At 42.9% G+C, this 20,932-nt stretch overlaps 1 protein-coding gene across 1 annotated transcript in view; it reads right to left on the reverse strand.

Moving 5' to 3' along the window:
- Nucleotides 1-18,971, reverse strand: part of UNC13C (unc-13 homolog C) — a 709,455-nt gene extending 690,484 nt beyond the window's left edge. The window contains exon 1 of the mRNA XM_081108846.1: nucleotides 18,655-18,971. The gene's annotated coding sequence lies outside the window, so the exon portion shown is untranslated. The remainder of the gene's footprint in view (nucleotides 1-18,654) is intronic.
- Between the last annotated feature and the right edge of the window lie 1,961 nt (nucleotides 18,972-20,932).

The raw sequence follows: 20,932 nt of genomic DNA on the forward strand, positions 1-20,932 counted from the left end.
TCATTAATAGTTGTGCTGTGTGTACAATTACGTGATAAATCTTTCCTCTTTGACACTGTCCTCAAGTACTCTAATGTCTCCTCTTTATTTACTTTGATGCCATCTCCCCAAAACTGATGAGCACTGATTAGGATTATTTTGGGGGGTCAGGGGCCTGCCACTGGATGTAGAAGGGAGGACAGGATCTGTGTCAGAGATACTCCAGGGTAGAAACATGTTTACCACATCGATGGGAGTGGATGTGATGAATTTCAACAGGAATGTTAGGCTATATGTTCTGCATCTAATGAGAGTTGTCAATGAAGCCCTAATTTTTAGAAGCTGATTATTTATTTAAAACTCTAAGCTCTACCCTGGATTAATAAGACCTGTCCTATCCAATCTCATCCTTGCCTCTTTATTCCTTCCATCCCCATTTCTCAACTGTCAGACAAACTTATCTATGTTTCTGCCAAACTAAACTATTTGCTTGTCCACAATTGTGACACATTTACTTGTGTAACCTAAGCTTTGCAGACTCTGTTCTTTTTATCTAGATTTCCATCTGCTATTCTTCTTATCCAACCACCTTCTTACTACCAGTTGTCCGACTATCACCTGCTACCCTTCAATTCTCAACTGGGATATCAAACCTCCAGAAGGCCTTTCTGACTACCCCTGTTGGGGTTAAGTGCCCTTTCTGTACAGTCATATAGCATCCTATCATATCAATGTGACTACTATATTGGACTCAGCTTCTCACATGTCTGAGGGAGGGATTATGCTTTGTACTGTTAACATTATGTCTCCCGCACTTAAAGAACCTAGCACAACGCCTGGCACATGATATACTTGGAATGAATGTTATATGTTGAATGAGAACTGCACATTCATTCCTTTCAATACTTAAAAAGAGTAGGTTTGGTTTTCTAAAGTAGTCAAAAGTAGGAAGTTAAAGCAAATGATCAAGGTTAATAGAAGTATTTTTATGTGATAATGTAACACCTCCCCTCCCTTAAACATCACAACTACAGAATGAGACATTTTCTTATACCACTAAAATCACACCCAGAGAAGGATTTAGAGTGTGAGAAAATATCTTAGAAGAAGGAGAACATCAGACCTTAAAGAAACTTTGGAATGGGACAATTTCCCTTTGGCTGTGTAAGGAGAAGTTATGTAGAAAAGTGGTTCCAATTTTTAAAATTCTGGAACAAAATTCTAAGTTCTGTCTCCAGCTCTGGCGCTGGCCAGGCACACAGCTTTGGGGAAATAAGTCCACCTTGTGTTTCCTTTCCCTTGGCAAAAGAATGGCCTGACAGTGCTGCTGATCAGGGCACTGCTACACTGTGGGTATGTGGGACCCCTGGCATTAAATGCCAGGAGCAAACCCAGGCACTGACACCACCAAAAATGCCCTCATAGAGAACTGCTGCCTGATGACCATTCCTGTCTTTACTGTTCTGTCATTGTACAAAAGAAGCAGAGGCCTCCTAACTTGACTCGATTGTTACCACCATCACTTTTATTTGTTTCTAGGAGGGATCCTGGGAGGTTCATTCAATTGGGTTCCTTTTCTGAATATGAATTTTTATCATTATTTAGTCCCTGCTATGATATCTGAAATTTCATCCATAGATTCTTAATCTGGATTAAAACACTGACATTTTAGCCCTGGCTGGTGTGGCTCAGTTGGCTGGGTGTTGTCCTGTGCACCAAAAGGTTGCTGTTTCAATTCCAAGTCAGGGATTAGGGCACATGCATGGGTTGGAGGCTTGATCCCTGGTAGTGGGTAAGAGGCAGCCATTTAATGTTTCACTCTCACATTGATGTTTCTCTCTCTCTCTCTCTCTCTCTCTCTCTCTCTCTCTCTCTCTCTCTCTCCCTTTCCCTTTCCCTTCCTCTTTCTCTAAAACTCAATAGAAACATTCTTTTAAAAAATAAAATAAGACGATGATATTTTAGGAATCTTGCACAAGACTTAGATCTCTGAGAGACTCAAATTAATGTCTTTAGTTGTTATCTGGAAATGAGTAGGGAAGAAAGGGCTAATCAATAAGGAAAAAATAGCCTAAAATTAGGAAGATCATGATAAGGTTTTGGGAATTAGAATATCTGCCTCTAAGGAAGAGAGATGAACGTAGTAAGCACAGTGATCAATTAGTGCACCAGCTACTGATACTTTAATCCACTGTTAAGGGATACAGAAAATTTCAATACCTCTGGCTTTTCCTATGACACTAAATGGGGAATCTATATATATAAAAGCCAAGCGATCAGAACGACAGGAATGACCAGTCACTATGACACCCACTGCGGTTGGCCAACTAGCCAGATGGGGGCAGGGCCGGCCAGCCAACTTCCCTCGGCCCTCCCCCCAGCAGCCCTTCCCCCCAAATGCCCCCCTCCCACTCCTGATCAGGGGCGGGGCCAGCGGCTAACCTCTCCCCCAGTCCCTCCCCCCAGCCCCCATCAGCCCCAATCAGGGTGGGCCGGCCGGACCTCACCCAAGCATGAATTTGTACACCGGGCCTCTAGTAAATAATAAAGATGAAAGTAAAGAGAGAGAACATTAGTAAGAGAGGACAAAAGAAACACTGGAACCAAGAGGTTGATTGTAGAGAAATTCTTCTTAGACTTTCAGACTATCAGTTTGAAAGGATATGTCTTCATTTATAAGACAGAAGTAAGGTCTTATAGACTGTTCATTGCCTTTTTACCAGCACCTAAAATATAATAGACGTTTACTAAATATTTTTGAGTCAATAATAAGAGCCAACACATTTATTAATTATTGCATTTAGATGTACAACAAAATGGGATAACCCATCAATACCACTGGCCTATCAGCATGGGTTAATGAGATAAATTGGGTCCCAGTGCCCTCTCTGATGAAACAGGATTTTGGAGGGGGGAAATTAGAAACAGTGTTTTCTCAAGGAGATAACACTGAAGTGACAGCCATAATAACTAAACTGTCTGAAAGATCTCAATAAAACTACACCAACTTCTCCCACTTGACAAGTTTGTCAACAGCCAGACCTGTAAATAAATCATTACTGGCAGTGTCACTGTGGTAACCAAGGAGATTTGAGCTTCCCATTATTGTTATCTCAGGAGCCCTAAATTGACCCCAGTGATATATTTTAATAGAAGTGAAAGCCTTTAAATCAATGGACTAAGAAAAAAATTTAGAGTTAAGCAGCCGCAGGTTAAATCCCAGAGGAGAGTAGTTTGAGGAACCAGAGAACATGAAAAGAGTGAACCAATGGGAACTGATATGGATTATTTCTGAGAATGGAAAGTTGAGAATTGAAGGAAGTTTATAGTATCCATGGAATGTGCTGGATTCAGTTAGATGGACCAATATATAGCCCTGACCAGTTTGGCTCAGTGGATAGAGCGTCGGCCTGCGGACTCAAGGGTCCCAGGTTTGATTCCAGTCAAGGGCATGTACCTTGGTTGCAGGCACATCCTCAGTGGGGAGTGTGCAGGAGGCAGCTGATCGATGTTTCTCTCTCATCGATGTTTCTAACTCTCTATCCCTCTCCCTTCCTCTCTGTAAAAAATCAATACAAATATATTTTAATAAAAATAAATGGACCAATCTAATCTAATAAAAGAGAAACATGGTAATTGGCGTACGACCGCTACCCTTCCCATTGGCTAATCAGCAAGATATGCAAATTAACTGTCATCCAAGATGGCGGCCGGCAGCCAGGCAGCTTGAAACTAACATGAGGCTTGCTTGCTTCAGTGACAGAGGATTCCAACGTTCCCCGCCTGCCTTGCCGGCCTCTGAGCCTGCAGTTTGAAACATTTTAACAAATATAGAAGCTAAAAAAAAACCCCAGAAACCAGCTTTCAGCGAGCTGGGATCTCAGAGCTGGAGTCAGAGCTGGAGTTATACATTGTTTTGATTACCTACTTTCAGCAGCGGAGGCCTAAGAGCTGGAGCCTCAGAGCTAAAGCTGGCCCAGAATTAAAAAAAGAAAAAAGAAGCGGTTGGGAGCTACCATCACCCGCCAGCCTGAAAACAGCCCTCAGCCCCTCACTCAGACTGGCCAGGCACCCCAGTGGGGACCCCCACCCTGAAGGGTGTGTGACCAGCTGCAAACAGCCCTCAGCCCCTCACCCAGGCTGGCCAGGCACCCCAGTGGGGACCCCAACCCTGATGGGTGTGTGACCAGCTGCAAACAGCCCTCAGCCCCTCACCCAGGCTGGCCAGGCACCCCAGTGGGGACCCCCACCCTGATCCAGAACACCCTTTAGGGCAAACCAGCCAGCCCCACCCATGCACCAGGCCTCTATCCTATATAGTAAAAGGGTAATATGCCTCCCAGCACCAGGATCAGCGAAGCTGAGAGGCCTCCCGGCACCGGGATCAGCATGACAGGGGGCAGCTCCCAAACCCCCTGAACGTCCTGCGGCTTTGTCTGTGACAGGGGGTGGGGCCACAACCTCCCTATCCACCCTGCTCTGTTCATGACAGGGGAAGGCGCCCCAACCTCCTGATCAGCCCTGCTCTGTGCCTGATACAGGGGAGCTCCCCAACCTCTGATCGCCCTGCGGCTCTGTGTGACAGGGTGCGGCGCCCCAACCCCCTGATCGGCCCTGCTCTGTGGGTGATAGAGGGTGGTGCCACAACCCCCACCCCTCCCACGGGCCCTGCTCTGTGTGTGATGGGGTAGAGCCATAACCTCCCCATTGGCCCTGCCCTGAGTGTGAGAGTGGTGGCATCCCAACCCCCTGATTGGCCCTGCTCTGTGGGTGATAGAGGGTGGCGCCCCAACCCCTGACCCGCCCTGCTCTGTGTGTGACAGGGGGCAGTGCCCCAACTCCCCTATCGGCCCTACTCTCTGAGTGACAGCGGGGAGCTCCTCAACCCCAGGATTGGCCCTGCTCTGTGTGTGACAGGGAGCGGTGCCCAACCCCCCAATCGGCCCTACCCTGAGCGTGACTGAGGGTGGCATCCCAACCTCCAGATCCGCCCTGCTCTGTGCATGACAGGGGGCGGCGCCCCAACGCCCCAATTGGCCCTGCTCTGAGCCAGACCAGGGGCTGCACCTAGGGATTAGGCCTGCCCTCTGCCACCCTGGAGCAGGCCTAAGCCAGCAGGGCGTTATCTCTCGAGGGGTCCCAGACTGTGAGAGGGCACAGGCCAGGCTGAGGGGTCCCCCCCTTCCCCCCCAAGTGCACAAATTTTTGTGCACCAGGCCTCTAGTATAGAATATAATCCAAAAAAATAAAAACTCCTTAAGATGACAATTAGAGTTCACCTCAAAATGGCATCATGCAGAATTGTCAAGAGCAATGAAAAGTCACAAGCAAATGATTTGCATGTAATTTTTTTGGTTACTTATGCATCTTCTCCTTTCATTCTATCAGTTAAAATAATATGTATGAAAGTTTGTTGAAGAAGCACTATCTAAATGCCAGGTATTGTAACTGTTATAAATTGAAGTTCAGTCCTAGTCTGTGAATTGATTTTCTCAGGATAACATGTATAGTGCTAGGATGCTTCTATAGACTACTCTGTTCCTTGACCCTTTCTGGGATGTTAATATAATTAAGTTCTGGGATTAACCTTCCTTTCATGTCAGAGTGTGCTTAAATCTATGGGACAGTTTTTCTTCTGGAAACTTCCATTTGCTGATGATTAAGTACACAATGTCACAATCATTTATATAGACAGCTGAGCAGAATTCACAAGGAGACTGCAAAATCCAAACTGTATCTGGGTCATTCATTCTATAACATTGTCTCAGATAATTACTCTTCTTCTTGCATGAAGCAGTTAGAGCATGAAAAATAACTTGGTTTGGTCACTGCTGTAGTAATAACTTCAAATTGCTTCAATATCTACCTTTTCTAAGATCCAGAATTCTACCATAAAAATATGTTTACTTGTCTTTTCTAATTTTGTTTTCACTGTAGGCATTTCAAAAAAAAACATGAAGAGGTATATTTGACCTTGAAATCAAGTGCTAGAAAAATAACCTGTCTAACTGTTACTTTTCATCTAAAATATTATATTTTAGAGGCTGCTCAATGGTACTGCTGTAATCAAGAATCTGCCATCATTTTTTTAAGCTCCTAGTTTCACAGACATAACTTCTTTAAAAGTCACCCAAGGATCTTCAATCTCACTGTTAGTTCAGGAAAGAGCACACACACACACACACACACACACACACACACATACACACACACACTTGATTATTCAATTTTAATTTTTCAGCCTGTTTTCCCAAATATGTGTTTATAAAACCATTAAATTATTGATTTAAGTAATAAGCAAGAAGTTACTACCATGATCTCAATATTCACAAAGATGGTGCGGGGGGGGGGGGGGGGAGGGAGGGGGCGGGGGGTGACGGTGGGAAGACCACTGGGCTGAAAGGTTAATATTTGATCCCAGCTCTGTCATAAAAGAATGCACAACCTTTAGTGAATCCCTTAACTGCTTCATTTCCACGCAGAAGCATAAGACAATGGAGGGTTTACTTTTTTCACTCAAACTGCATGTACAGTGGGGCCTTGACTTACTATTGTCCTGACTAACGAGTTTTTTGAGGTACCAGCTGTCTCTCCGCCAATTTTTTGAATTGAGTTGATAGAGTAATTTGAGTTAATGAGCTCCTTAACGAGCTCAGTCTCGGAATGAATTAAACTCGTAAGTCAAGGCCTCACTGTACTCTTTAGGTCAACTGAAAGCCCATTTTACCTTAAAATATACATAAACACATAACTACCATAATTTTCGGTATATGTCAGCATAAGCAATTTCATACATTACAGTGCACAAAACAACAGAACAGTGGTCAGCAAACCGCGGCTCGCGAGCCACATGCAGCTCTTTGGCTACTTGAGTGTGGCTCTTCCACAAAATACCACGTGCAGGCGTGCATGTACAGTGCAATTGAAACTTCGTGGCCCATGCGCAGAAGTTGGTTTTTGGAAAGGAGATAGATGAAACAAGTATACAAGACGAGTGTGGATGGGAGAGTTGGAAGGGGTCAACCCCAGTGAACTTACCTCAATCAGATTGAGGACGTTTTTAGCAAAGGCCAGCTTAGGAGTATCCTAATTAAGTTAATAACAATGTACCTACCTATATAGTTTAAGTTTAAAAAATTTGGCTCTCAAAAGAAATTTCAATCGTTGTACTGTTGATATTTGGCTCTGTTGACTAATGAGTTTGCCGACCACTGGACTAGAAGAAAAGAAACTCTGTTAAGAGTGACCTAAAGGAATTTTGCAAAAGGTCTCAATTTCTTAAGGCTTCCATTTTCCTAGCTAAAATGTTATGTTGACTTGATAGTGTTTAAAATCCTGCCGAAACCGGTTTGGCTCGGTGGATAGAGCATCAGCCTGCAGACTAAAAGGTCCCAGGTTCAATTCCAGTCAAGGTCCTGTACCTGGGTTGCGGGCACATACCCCATAGGAGATGTGCAGGAGGCAGCTGATCGATGTTTCTCTATCATCGATGTTTCTAACTCTCTATGTCTCTCCCTTCCTCTCGATAAAAAATCAATAAAATATGTTTTAAAAAAACCTATCATTGTAATAGTTAGAGCTTTACCTGAAGAGCATAAAAATTGAAAGTCCTGTACTTCTCTCCCCAATAACCGATCAGAAGGATATTTTTTCAGTCTCTATAGGTCTTTGTCACTGTCCAGTATTTTCATAGTTTTTATATTACACAGTATTAGTTTAAAAGATTACAATCTATAATAATCTATAATAATAATATGCTAATTAGACCAGATGTTCTTCCGGGATGAAGCTGGGGCTGCAGCTGCAGGATTGGGGCAGCTGACAGGGCTGCGAGGGAGGGATCTAGTCAGCTGCAGCTGGGAAGGCCTACTCTTGCAAGAATTTCGTGCATCAGGCCTCTAGTCTGGTAATAAAAATGCATATGAAGTGTCAACAATAAATGCTAAGTTCTTACTATGCATTTCTGGTTTAAGTTGTAAATGATAGAAACCTACTCTAGAAGTTGCAGCAGAAAATTGACTTATTAAAGTTTTTGTGAGCACTGCTAAGGGCAGCTAACAGTTTAGAACTGTCCTGCGGAGATGTGAATGCCATACTATTGGGCATGGCCAGCAGAACTTTCATTGCTGCTGCAGGAACTGGGTCCTATCACCAGAACCACCTCCATTCTTCCTTTTCCTTGCTGATTAATATTTCATTATATGGCTATAACACAACTTGCATATTTGCCAGCTGAAGGACATTGAGTTGCTACCATAAGCATTTGCATATGTAAATTTCCATTGCTCTTGGGTAAACATCAGGGAGTGGGATTGTTAGATCACAAAGCAAGTATATGTTTCACTTTGGAAGAAACTGTTAAAGCGTTTCCAACATGTCTGAACCATTTTTCAAATCTACTAACCATGTATAAGAATTCCATATTCTCTGTATCTTCACCAGCATTTATCAATGTCAGGTTTCTTTGAATATATTTTATTGATTTTTTACAGAGAGGAGGGGAGAGGGATAGTCAGAAACATCGATGAGAGAGAAACATCGATCAGTTGCCTCCTACACACCCCCTACTGGGGATGTGCCTGCAACCAAGGTACATGCCCTTGACTGGAATCGAACCTGGGACCCTTGAATCCGCAGGCCGACACTCTATCCACTGAGACAAAACGGCCAGGGCACAATGTCAGGTTTTTAAAAAAAATTTAGCCATATTAATTTGTATGTCTTTAGTAACTAATTAATGTTGAGCATGTGTTTCATATATACATTTTCTATCCATAATTTTTTGGTGAAATGGCCAAATATTTGGGCATTTTAAAACTTAGTTGTTAGTTAACTTATTACTGAGTTTGGAGATTTTATTTAATGTTCTGGATACAAGTCCTTTATCAGATATTTAATTTGAAAAAAATTTATCCTAATCTGTGATTTTTTTTTAACATTCTCATGGTGCTTTTCATAGACCCAGAAGTTCTTAATTTTGATGACATCTAATTTTTTGTCTTTTTCTTTTATGGATCATGCTTTTTGATGTTATATCCAGAAAGCTTTGCCCTATCCCAAAAATTACAAAAAATTTTCTCCTATAATTTCTTCAAGATTTAGCTTGTTGTTGTTGTTTTTTTTTTTATGTTAATCCTCACCCCAGAATATTTTTCCATTGTTTATTTATTTAGAGAGAGTGGAAGAGAGGGGAAGAGACATAGAAAAACATTGATGTGAGAGAGCCACATCCATTGGTTGCCTTGCACATGTGCCCTATCTGGGGCTGAGGATTGAACCTGCAACCAAGGTATGTGCCCTTGACCAGAATCAAACCTCTGGACCCTTCAGTCCACAGGCCAATGCTCTATCCAGTGGGCCAAACCAGCTAAGGCAAGAAAATTTAGTTTTATGATTTATGTTTAGATCTATGATTCAGTTTGAGTTAATATGCAAGATATGTTAAAGTTAGTTCATTCATTCAACGTAGGGATGACAATAGTTCCAGTACCATTTGTTGAAAAGACATCGCTTCTCGGCCTTTTGGCTAAGATCAAGTGTGAAAAGACTATCCTCCATTTAATAGCATCTGCATCTTTTTTTATTGTCTAAAGTTTTACATATGTCTCCTTTTCCCCCAATTAACCCCCACCCAAGTCATTCCCACCCCTGGCAAGCCCCCACCGCCCCAGTGTCTGTGTCCATTGGTTATGCTAATATACATGCATATAAGTCCTTTGGTTTCTCTCTATCTGCACCCCCACCCCTACCATTTGTCTCTGGATCTATTCTTGTTCATCAAAATATGTTGATCATTATATCCCACATATGAGTGAGATCATGTGATATTTGTCTTTCTCTGACTGGCTTATTTCGCTTAGCATAATGCTCTCCAGTTCCATCCATGCTGTTGCAAATGGTAGAAGTTCCTTCTTTTTTATAGCAGCATAGTATTCCATTGTGTAGATGTACCACAGTTTTTTAATCCACTCATCTGCTAATGGGCACTTAGGTTGTTTCCAGATCTTAGCTATTATAAATTGTGCTGCTATGAACATAGGGGTGCATCCTCCATTTAATAGCCTTTGCATCTTTAAAAAAATATCAATTGAGCCCTAGCTTATTTGGCTCAGCGGATAGAGCATCAGCTGAAGGGTCCCAGGTTTGATTCCAGTCAAGGGCACAGGCCTGGGTTTCGGGTTCGATCCCCAGTGGGGGGGCGTGCAGGAGGCAGCTGATCAATGAGTCTCTATCATCATTGATGTTTCTGTCTCTCTCTCCATCTCCCTTCCTCTTTGAAATCAACAAAAATATTTTAAAAAATAATAAAAAGAATCAATTAATGTCTGACTCTGTTTCTGAACTCTATTATATTTCACTGATCTGTATGTCTGTTCTTTCACTACTGCAACTGAAATGTAGTGTTATTTTATATTTAAATCAGAGAATGTGAGCCCTCCAAATTTGTTCTTTTTCAAAATTGTTGACTATTCTAGTTTCTTCGCTTTTTCATATAATTTTAGAATCAGTTTGTCAATTTGTATACAATTTTCTTATGGAATTTTGATTGAGATGCACCAATTTTATACATTAGTTTCGGGAACACTTTTAAACTATTGAGTCTTCCCCTTGGTGTATGTGGATATGTTAGAGTTTGTATACTAACCAGTTGAAGGCCATTTAAGTTATTTCTGGTTATAAATAAAGCTGCAATAAATATTTGCCTACAAGGTTTATTTTTATTTCCCTGGGTGCTCAGTAGACTCTTTCTACTTAGAAATTCATGTCCTTTTTCTTTTCTATTAGATTTTCTTCTGTTATTACTTTTTTATTAGTCATTCAAACTCTACCTTTTCTCTATTCTCTCTTAGGGGAGTGGTTGGTAAGGTGTTGGAACTCCGGATTGATCTAGTTTTTCTTTCTCACTGTTAATTCTTTATCTTTTTTTTATTTTCAGGCAGATTGCCTTGACTTTGTTCTTTAATCTTTCTATTGAAATGTATACATTTTAGCATTGCTTTAATTCAAAAGAATTTTTCATTCTCTATTTCTTTTTAAAATATAGAGTGCCTTAATCTTGTTTCATGTATTCAAATTCTTCTATCTCAAAAAATATTTTCTTTTTTTTAAAATATGTGTTTATTGATTTTAGAGAGAGAGGAAGGATGAGAGAGATGCCTAGATCAGCTACCTCCTGCAAGCCCCCTACTGGGGATTGAACCCACAACCTGGTGACCAGGAATTAAACCAGTGACCTTTCCCTGCTTAGGACGAAGCTCAACCAACTGAGTCACACTGCCCAGGGCTGAAAATATTATTTTCTTATTTGAAATTTTATTCTGATCCCTGAATGGCCTGTTTTTTAATTTCCCTTTTCTAATTGATGTGTTTTCATCTCTTTCATGCTGGAGGTTTCCACATAATTCTGGTGACCCTTTGTTGCTTGCTAAAATGTAAAATTGACATACGAAAAATCTGAGTGGACACTATTTGTGTAAGTGCTAGACTTGTAAAATTGTGACCTTCAGAGTCAGATGGATATTCACCCATTTACTTGAGAAACTTTAAAAAGTCATTTTCTTGATGCTTTTTTTCCCCTAGAATCATTTTCTTTTGAGAAAATGTCTCCAGTAGACTGCATAGGGCTACATGCTTAGTTGTCAGCATTCTTTCAGTTGATGGAATTAAAGCACAGGGTCCCTGTTCAGTAAGTAAACTTTTTCCTAGCCCAGTGATGGCGAACCTTTTAAGCTCGGCGTGTCAGCATTTTGAAAAGCCCTAACTTAACTCTGGTGCCGTCTCACATACAGAAATTTTTTGATATTTGCAACCATAGTAAAACAAAGACTTATATTTTTGATATTTATTTTATATATTTAAATGCCATTTAAAAAAATCAATTAAAAAAATGAGTTCGCATATCACCTCTGACACGCGTGTCATAGGTTCGCCATCACTGTCCTAGCCCCTAAATTTTCAGGACATCCTCTATTGCTTGGGCAGAGTCTGGATTCTTTCTGTTTCTTTTGTTGCCATGACATGGGTTTAAGACAGGTAAACAAGCAGAGTTAGTATTTTATCATGAATAGCAACAGAATCCTGGGAGAGCATGAGTGGGTGAGAATAATTAGGGCTCAGAGAGACCGCAAAGAGGAATCATCTCTAAATCTAGGTTTTGAAGAAGAGCCAAATTAATTAAAATGGATGGGAGGCAGTGATGGACAGAGAAAGGCATCTGCAGAAAGAAATATCTGTGCAATATCAAGGAAGCTTGAAAGAGCATGGTCCGTGCAGAAGCAGCAGGGGGTTCAATACCATAATGTTGACATTTAATATGTGGGCCAGGGCAGGAAAGCAGCATTTCATCTGATGTAAAGAAAAACATATTTTTAAAGTGTGTAAACCCTTTGTCTTTTAAATGCTAAAGTTAAGTGTTTCCTTAGCTCAATCTGTACTAATTAATGTATTCCAATTCTATCAGTTGCTACTTGTATCTCAAGATACATCATTTAACAACTTTGGTCCTCAATGTTCTCATCTTTAAAATGGAGATAGTATCTGCCTCTTGCAGTCAGGGTTTTTAGTTGTATGCAAAAGAAAGTAATATTTGCTAACCGAAATGCAAAGGGAAATAAAAAAATAAACAAACAACTAAGATTGGATATTACGTAGTCATGACAAAGTCTAGCAGGGGTGGGCAAACTTTTTGACTCGAGGGCCACAATGGGTTCTTAAACTGGACCGGAGGGCCGGAACAAAAGCATGGATGGAGTGTTTGTGTGAACTAATATAAATTCAAAGTAAACATCATTATGTAAAAGGGTACGGTCTTTTTTTTCAATAGTTTTATTCATTTCAAACGGGCCGGATCCGGCCCGCGGGCCGTAGTTTGCCCACGGCTGGTCTAGAATCACACTGCAGCACTGTACCATGGAGGCATCCCTGCCACCAGCATCGGCACAGACATGAGACCTCTGCTGCTAGTGGTTGGATGCAGCTGCCAGCAGCGTTAGATTGCTGCCTCTGGAAACCAGATGTGGCTGTGGTGCTGCCACCTCTCTCACCAGTTTGGATTTTGTCTGGGGCTGTGAATCTGACTGGCAAGGCCTAGAATACGTGTCCACATGCTGCGTGCAATGGAGTGTTAAAGAGTAAGCAATGGCGCGGTTTTGCAGTTTCTCCAGGAAGATATAGGCTCTGTCTCATTAGGAGGGTGAGGATTTTGCAAACATTAAAAAACAGGGTCAAAGACTGAGTAGTTAAGAAGAATGGTAAGTGTCCACATAGTTCCTGCTATCAAAAATGTCTTTGGAAGATACATACATCATTATACGGCAGAAACATCTAAAAATGCCCAATATTATTAGTATCATCATGTTTAGCACATCATCATCAGGAAAGTTTCTTATATAAGTTTTGTATTAGTTTCCTATTGCTATATAACAAATCACCACGACATTTATTATTGCAGAGTGTGTGTGGGTTAGGGATCCAAGAGTGTCTGAACTGTATGGTTCTGGTTTAGGGTCTCACACGAGGTTGCAGTCAAGATGTCAGCTGGGATCGGAGGATTCATTTCCATAATGGTATCTTCATATGAGTTGGCCTCAGTTCCATAATGGCTATTGGCAGGAGGCTTCACTTCCTAACCACCTGGGCCTCTCTGTACAGCTACTTGAATGCCCTAAGAACACGTTAGCTGGCTTTCTCTAGAGAGAGTGATCCAAGACAGAGTGAGAATAAAAATGGAAGTTACAATGTCACTTTAGGATGTAGATGTGACTCTTCATCATTCCTAACTCACCATATTTGTTAAAAGTTAGTTACTAGGTATAGCCCACACTCAAAGGGAGAAAAATTAGGCTCCAGCAAAGGGAAGAATATCATAGAACTTTTGGACATGTATCAAAACATCACAAGTTATTTTTTCCCCAGAAATGACCAAATTAATTTCTTTATGCATTATTTCTATTCATTTTTTGGTATTATAATATGCCAGAGAATCTATTCCAATTTAAAGTTAAATTACAACACACCTCCAGGGATGTTTATTTTATTTGGTAAAAATCTTTCAGAGCTTAAAAATGAGAGAGGGTTGTCCTGGATAGCATCTTATTACCAAAGAAACACATTTCAATTATAAATGAAATGTGTCCATTTATTCAAACGCCCAATCCTACCTATACCATGTAGAGATTAATAGACATCATTGTATCACTGCCTAGCTATCTCTGTTGATATGGAGGGAGGAGAGGGAGGAGGCATTTTTGTAAATTTCTGAGAGCACAAAAGTATTCTAGAAACACAAACTAAATGTCTTCAGTGGCCAAACAGATAATATAAATGGTAAAGACTATAAAGAGAGGTGAGACCTTTAATATTAAAATCCAATTTTAAAAAATAATGGCAACAATAATGCCAGGCTAGTCAAATAAAATACCTGCAAGTGCCCAGTTTGGCTCTTAGCTGCAACCTCGCTCTTCTGTTGAGGTCTAAAAGGTCTGACTTTCTCCTTCTTCTTCTTCTTCTTCTTCTTCTTCTTCTTCTTCTTCTTCTTCCTCTTCTTCTTCTTCTTGAAATTTTGCTTTGGAATTCATTATTTTGGGAGCCAAAAAAGATCTTGGTCTATCTAATCCAACTTCTCCATTTTACAGATAGGAATCTATAAATATATATAAGGCTAATATGCAAAGTGTCCCCTCAGGAGTTTGACTGGGAGACCAGGAGTTCGATCACTCAATATGACGTATGCCGACCACCAGGGGACAGCGCAGAATGAAGGAAGGCCCCGGCAGGCAGCCAGAAGACCCCGATTGGCCCTGATCACCAGCCAGGCCTAGGGACCCTGTCCATGCACAAATTTCGTGCACTGGGCCTTTAGTGAGGGAGTAAAAAAGGGGGGATTTGAAGAGTCTGTGAGTAGCTTATCACAGATAAACAAAGTAAGTTTTGTCAGTAAGTATTATGGAAGTCATTTCAGGAAGAATGATTCTTTGCAGTAAACCATCTTCTGAACACAAAAGGGTGGGAAGATTTCTTGAACTTATTGTTTTCCAGGATTACAGGGTTTGAGTAAAGTTGAACATTGTTAAGAACCACACTCCTATACAGACCAAATAATCAATATTATATAACTTTCTTCACCCTAATAGTTTTTTTTTTAATCTTTTTTACAATTTGGTAGGCCCTAAAAGTATCTAGGACTTTGACCTAAGAATCAGAGAGATTGAAGGCCTCTAAGATCACAGAGCTAGTTATTGCAGAGTTCAGACAAGAGGAACCAAGTCCCAGGTTCTTACTACACCAGCACCTCTATGAAAATGAACATGACTCTGCTCAGAGGTAGAAGGAAGGCATGGAAATATCAACTGTGAGATAAGGTCCTGCAGACTTATAAGGTACAGATAGGCGAGGGAATTTCCTTAAAGAACTGGGCCAGGGGTGCTTTAATAGTCTGTTACATGCATGTCATCATTCAACAACATTTATTATGCATTGGTGGGAGGCAGTGGAATAGGCATGAGCAGAGCAAGGAAGATGGGCTAGCTAGATTCTCCAGGATGGAAAGCCCCAGGTGCCTAGCAAAGGACAATTATAGGTTGGGACCTGGCCCCCAGGGTGACTTTTCCCTCCCTAGCATAAGGCCAATCTTGAGGTTTGGATCCCAGGCCTTTCCTCCCTAGAGATAACATCTGGTCACCGTTGTATTTCAGCTCCAGGCCCAGAAGAGCAACAAAACCAGCCAAAGCTGACCTCAGGATCAGCTGCACTGAATACTGATCCCCTGCCCTGGTGCCCGCCAATCAATTAGTGGAGACCACAACCCTGAAAGGACACATCAGGAAAACTGCTGAGTACAGTGGGGCCTTGACTTAGGAGTGTCCCGACTAACGAGTTTTTTGAGATACCAGCTGTCTCTCGGCCGATTTTTTTTTTAATTGCTTAAAATATTACAAAGGGTATTACATATGTGTCCATTTTATCCCCCCGCCCTAGACAGTCCCCTAGCCTCCCCTATCCCCCAGTGTCTTATGTCCATTGGTTATGCTTATATGCATGCATACAAGTCCTTTAGTCAGCCGATTTTTTTTTTAGTCGGCCGATTTTTTGCATTGAGTTGATAGAATAATTTGAGTTAACGAGCTCCTTAACAGCTTGGTCTCAGAACGAATTAAACTCGTAAATCAAGGCCCCACTGTATTCTATTGAGATCTTTTCCTGGGGCTGCCCCTAAAATCTCCACCTTTAAAACCCTTAGGACAGCAGTTCTCAACCTGTGGGTCGCGACCTCGTTGGGGGTCGAATGACCCTTTCTCAGGGGTTGCCTAAGACCATCGGAAAACACATATATAATTACATATTGTTTGTTTTTTTTTTTTTTTTTTTTTTTGAAATATATATTTTATTGATTTTTCACAGAGAGGAAGGGAGAGAGATAGAGAGTCAGAAACATCGATGAGAGAGAAACATCGATCAGCTGCCTCCTGCACATCTCCCAGTGGGGATGTGCCCGCAACCCAGGTACATGCCCTTGGCCGGAATCGAACCTGGGACCTTTCAGTCCGCAGGCCGACGCTCTATCCACTGAGCCAAACCGGTTTCGGCACATATTGTTTTTGTGATTAATCACTATGCTTTAACTATGTTCAATTTGTAACAATGAAAATACATCCTGCATATCAGATATTTACATTACGATTCATAACAGTAGCAAAATTACAGTTATGAAGTAGCAACGAAAATAATTTTATGGTTGGGAGTCACCACAACATGAGGAACTGTATTAAAGGGTCGTGGCATTAGGAAGGTTGAGAACCACTGCCTTAGGACATCATGAACAGACTGTTGAACCTCAGAGGGAAGGCAAGGGAGGATGGATGGGAAGAGATCAACCAATGAACTTGTATGCATTTATGTATAACCTCTAGACCCAGACAATGAAGTGATGAGGGCCTGGGGGGAGAGGTGGGGGATGGGAGCGTGTGGGAAGAGGTCAATGTAATACTTTCAACAATAAAGATTAAATAAATAAATAAAATAAACCCTGTAGCTCTCCCAGAGCACACCTGCCAGGTGCCTTTCCCTTCCCCCCACCCCATTCCAGGTGCATTCTTATTGCCTTCCTCACTCCCATGCTCCTAAGGCCTCTCCTTTGCCTCCATAGCTCCTTTCCTCAGCACATTTCTTCTAGGAATTACTTCTTCTACGTCTGTGATTTCTCAAAGACATGTCCTCTTACGGTTGGGTCTTGGCTCTGAATTCTTTCATAGCCAGGACCCAAGTACCCAGGTTGCTGAACCCAGGACCCCACCTGTCAGACACCTGGTGCCATTCCTGCTGCCTAAAACACCTTTACTATGTGACTGAGCTCAGGGGTAGGGAAGCCAAGCAACAAGCAATTTCAATTAGTTGTGACTGGTGTTGCCTATGGGCAGAGGAGGTGAGGAAATCTTGAGCGTGAACCACAGGAACACCTAACCCAGGGGAAAGTGAGATTCCAGATGAACCAAGGACAGGACCTTTGGGAAGGTGCCAGGAGTGTCCTAGTCTGAGGGATTCCACACGGGAAGATCCAGGATATGCGAACTTTGTCCTCAGAGCCGACCTAAAACTTGTACCTGACCAAATGTCCTTAGTATTGGGAAAGCCTGGTATGAGTGAACAGGGAGTGGTTAAAATCTCTCCCCACCTGCTTCCAGAATCCAAGACTAAATTGCCCAGAGGGTTTGAAGGGTCAAGTAAAAGAACTGAGAAACCTGCAGAAAAACAAGCTGCCCTCTCATTTTTCTAAAGCACCCAGTCAGTCCTGGTCCTTGGGCCACTCCTAGGTTAGGACGCCGGTTTCCCTGTTGAATTTCCCACCCACTCTAGATCCCTGGGGTCTCACTCTCCCCTGCGGGAGGGTGCAGCTTTGTGGGGCATTCCTCTTCTGCCTTTTGGAAAGTCTTGGGGGTCCCAGTCCCTGCTAATGCCTGGGCGAGTCCCTGCCACCCCACCTGGCCTACCTTGAATTGCCAATTAATGCCAATTCTCTCCAGCCCTGGAAGGACAGGGCACCTCCCAGCTGTGGGTGGGCCGGTTCCAGCCTCCAAGGTCCCGGGGAGAGGGAGGGAGCGGCGGGACCACAGGGCGGGGCACGGGGAGCCCAGGCCAGGCCCCAGGGGCGGAGGAGGGGGTATTGGAGGTGGGGGTGGGGCAGAGCTGGGGAGGGGAGGGGAGGGGAGGGCCCGTGGGGGGAAGGGGCGTGGTCGGGCCGTGGCCTCGCAGTCCAGAAGGGCGGTCCCGCTGTCCGGTTGTCCAGCCCTTCGACCGCCAGGCTGCCGGGCCGGCTGCTCCGCCGCACGGAGCCTCGGGTGAGGCGGCCGCCCCCGGCCCGGCTCGGCTCGGGCTTCGGATCCCGGGCGGGGCGTCTCCGGCTGCCCTAGCGGTGCCGTCACTCGGCTCCCGCACCCGGCGCCCTCGGGGCGGGGAGGAAGGTGAGCGCGCGCAGCAGGTGGTTCCGCCTCTTCTGCTCCGAGCTTCTGCACGTGGACAGTGTCCTCTCAAACTTGTGCAGATGTCGCAGCAGTAGTGACCCGAGCCGCGCATCGGCCGGATGGTTCTTTCGTGTGTGTGTGTGTGGGGGGGGGTGGGGGGGGGGTAGGGTTGGGGGGGTGTTGGGGGGCGGGGGTTGGCAAAGGGTCTCAGTATTCCTACCTGTAGTCCTGGGAGGAGCTGCTTGCGGAGACTCAGAGACCCGCCTGTTTCTTAGGACGGTTCCCTGAGACTGGGAAGTCCGGCTGCCAGGGAACCTGCGTCCATTACATTAATTCCAAATTGATTTATGTCCGTAGCCCGGTGGGCCCCAGCCAGAGCAGGGGTGACAGGCTGCGGGCTGTTGGGGAGCGGGCCTGGCGAAAACCTCCCCCAGCGCACCTGGGGCTCAGCCAGCACTAACCAGTGCAGACACAGGACTTCTGTCACCTGTAAAGGTGGACAAGGAGCAGGGAAAGGGGAATAAAGTGTGTGTGTGTGTGTGTGTGTGTGTGTGTGTGTGTGTGTGTGTGTGATGTCTGCACTGACGAAAATCTGGAAAAGGTGAAATACTAGGAATACTGCCTTTGCGATGGGCGCTTCCTTATCCCTCCCTCATTCATTAGAGCATTTTGTGGTACTTAGCTAAACATTTAACTAAGGTGTAAAGAGAACGTTGCAGTACAGCGACATTAGCTTTGTCTTCCTCTTCCAGTTTTATACTAAATGAGTTCAAGGTCACCTCCTGGAGACTAGGTCACCTGTTGGGAATGCTTTTACCTGAAGAAAGGGTTCAGAAAGTGTTCCTCCCCCTCCCCCCTTCCCCAGTCCCCTGGTACACAGTGCAGCTCCTCTCTGCCTGGGGAGAGGAATGCAGCCACTATTGCCATGCAAATGCCTGTGGTTAATTTGGTCTTGTGACTTGTTCCTTAGCCTTCCTTTATTTAGCTCCTTCATTATTAGAATGTACCAGTAGTGTTTCCTGTAAAGAAAGCCCAGGGATGGAGGAGAAAAGGAAACTGGACATGAAGTGGTCTAGTAAAGTGATTATTTTTTTAAGCTGCAAAAGTTGGAACTCCATTGAATTCCAATAGTTTTACCTCTTTGGAGGAAAGATGTTTTAAAATTAATTATAATATCAACAAAATATTAACAAAATATCCATTGTTACCCAGCTGGTGTGGCTCAGTGGTTGAGCGTCAACTTATGAACCAGGAGGTCAGGGTTCTATTATGGTCAGGGCACATGCCTGGGTTGCCTGCTGGATCCCCAGTGGGGGTGTGCAGGAGGCAGCCAATCAATGATTCTCTCTCATCATTGATGTTTCTATCTTTCTCTCCCTCTCCCTTCCTCTCTGAGATCAATAAAAAATATATTAGAAAAACAAAACAAAAACATTCACTGTTAAGCCTCTGTGTGTGTGTGACATCTACCTAATGGAGTGAATGCCTTAGAAATATGAGGTTCTGGTTAACATGGGGTCAACTATAATAGAAGTTCATTTAAATAAAAAAAGAACTTTATGGAACCTTGACAATAATGATATTAGGAATATTTTAAAGTTTCAAGATTTCTACATTCAGATAGATGTCTTTGTGGCTTGAAAATTCACCTATTCTTGCTGGTATTTAATAATGTTATAACATGAGGCATCTCTTATTAATAATTCTGTCAGTGTATTATAAAGGACATCTCTCCATAGCCCTGTATTGAGTAAATAGTTATTTTTTTTCTGAGTGAGTTGGCAATATTTTTAGATTTAGTTCTGCTCTAGGCTGAATTAGAGGCAGAGAGAGGAGGTGAGGAGCAGGACGAAGAGAACCTGTGCACTGAGTTCCAGTTCCAAATCAGCTTTGAAGTCTTGGCAAGTTCCCAAGTTAATTCTGGCAAACTTATATATGCCCTTTTTTTCTTCAAAATGAGGTTCTCATTGTTCTTACTAAAAGGACATTCAGATCTCTTTGAACTCTTCTATAAAAGTCAAATCCTATTTCTAGAGGTAGGTATCACTGCTCTAGAGAAGTCTCTTCTAGAGTTTCCTGAGTGTGTCCTAACTTGCTGGGCACTGCCCCTACCCCACCTAAGTAAGCAGTGTGGTGCCATGGTTAAGACCATGAGTTCTAGGATTAATGGATCTCTCCATTTTCCAGCTCTGATCTCGGGCAAGCTACATATATTCTCCAATCTCATTTTAAAGTTTAGAATAAAGATAATAATAATAATTACTAGGGTCCTGAAAGTCGAGTGAAGCAATGTACATAATGTAAGTAGCACAATGTCTATAACTTAATAAACAGTACAAAACAAAATTCAAATGAGTATATTTGAAGATCTGATTGGTTTTATTAGGTCACAGTGAGGGCGAACCTATGACACCCGTGTCAGAGCTGACACGCGAACTCATTTTTTTGGTTGATTTTTCTTTGTTAAATGGCATTTAAATATATAAAATAAATATCAA

This window comes from Myotis nattereri (assembly GCF_964212035.1).
Source record: "Myotis nattereri genome assembly, chromosome: 1".
NCBI classification, from domain to species: domain Eukaryota; kingdom Metazoa; phylum Chordata; class Mammalia; order Chiroptera; family Vespertilionidae; genus Myotis; species Myotis nattereri.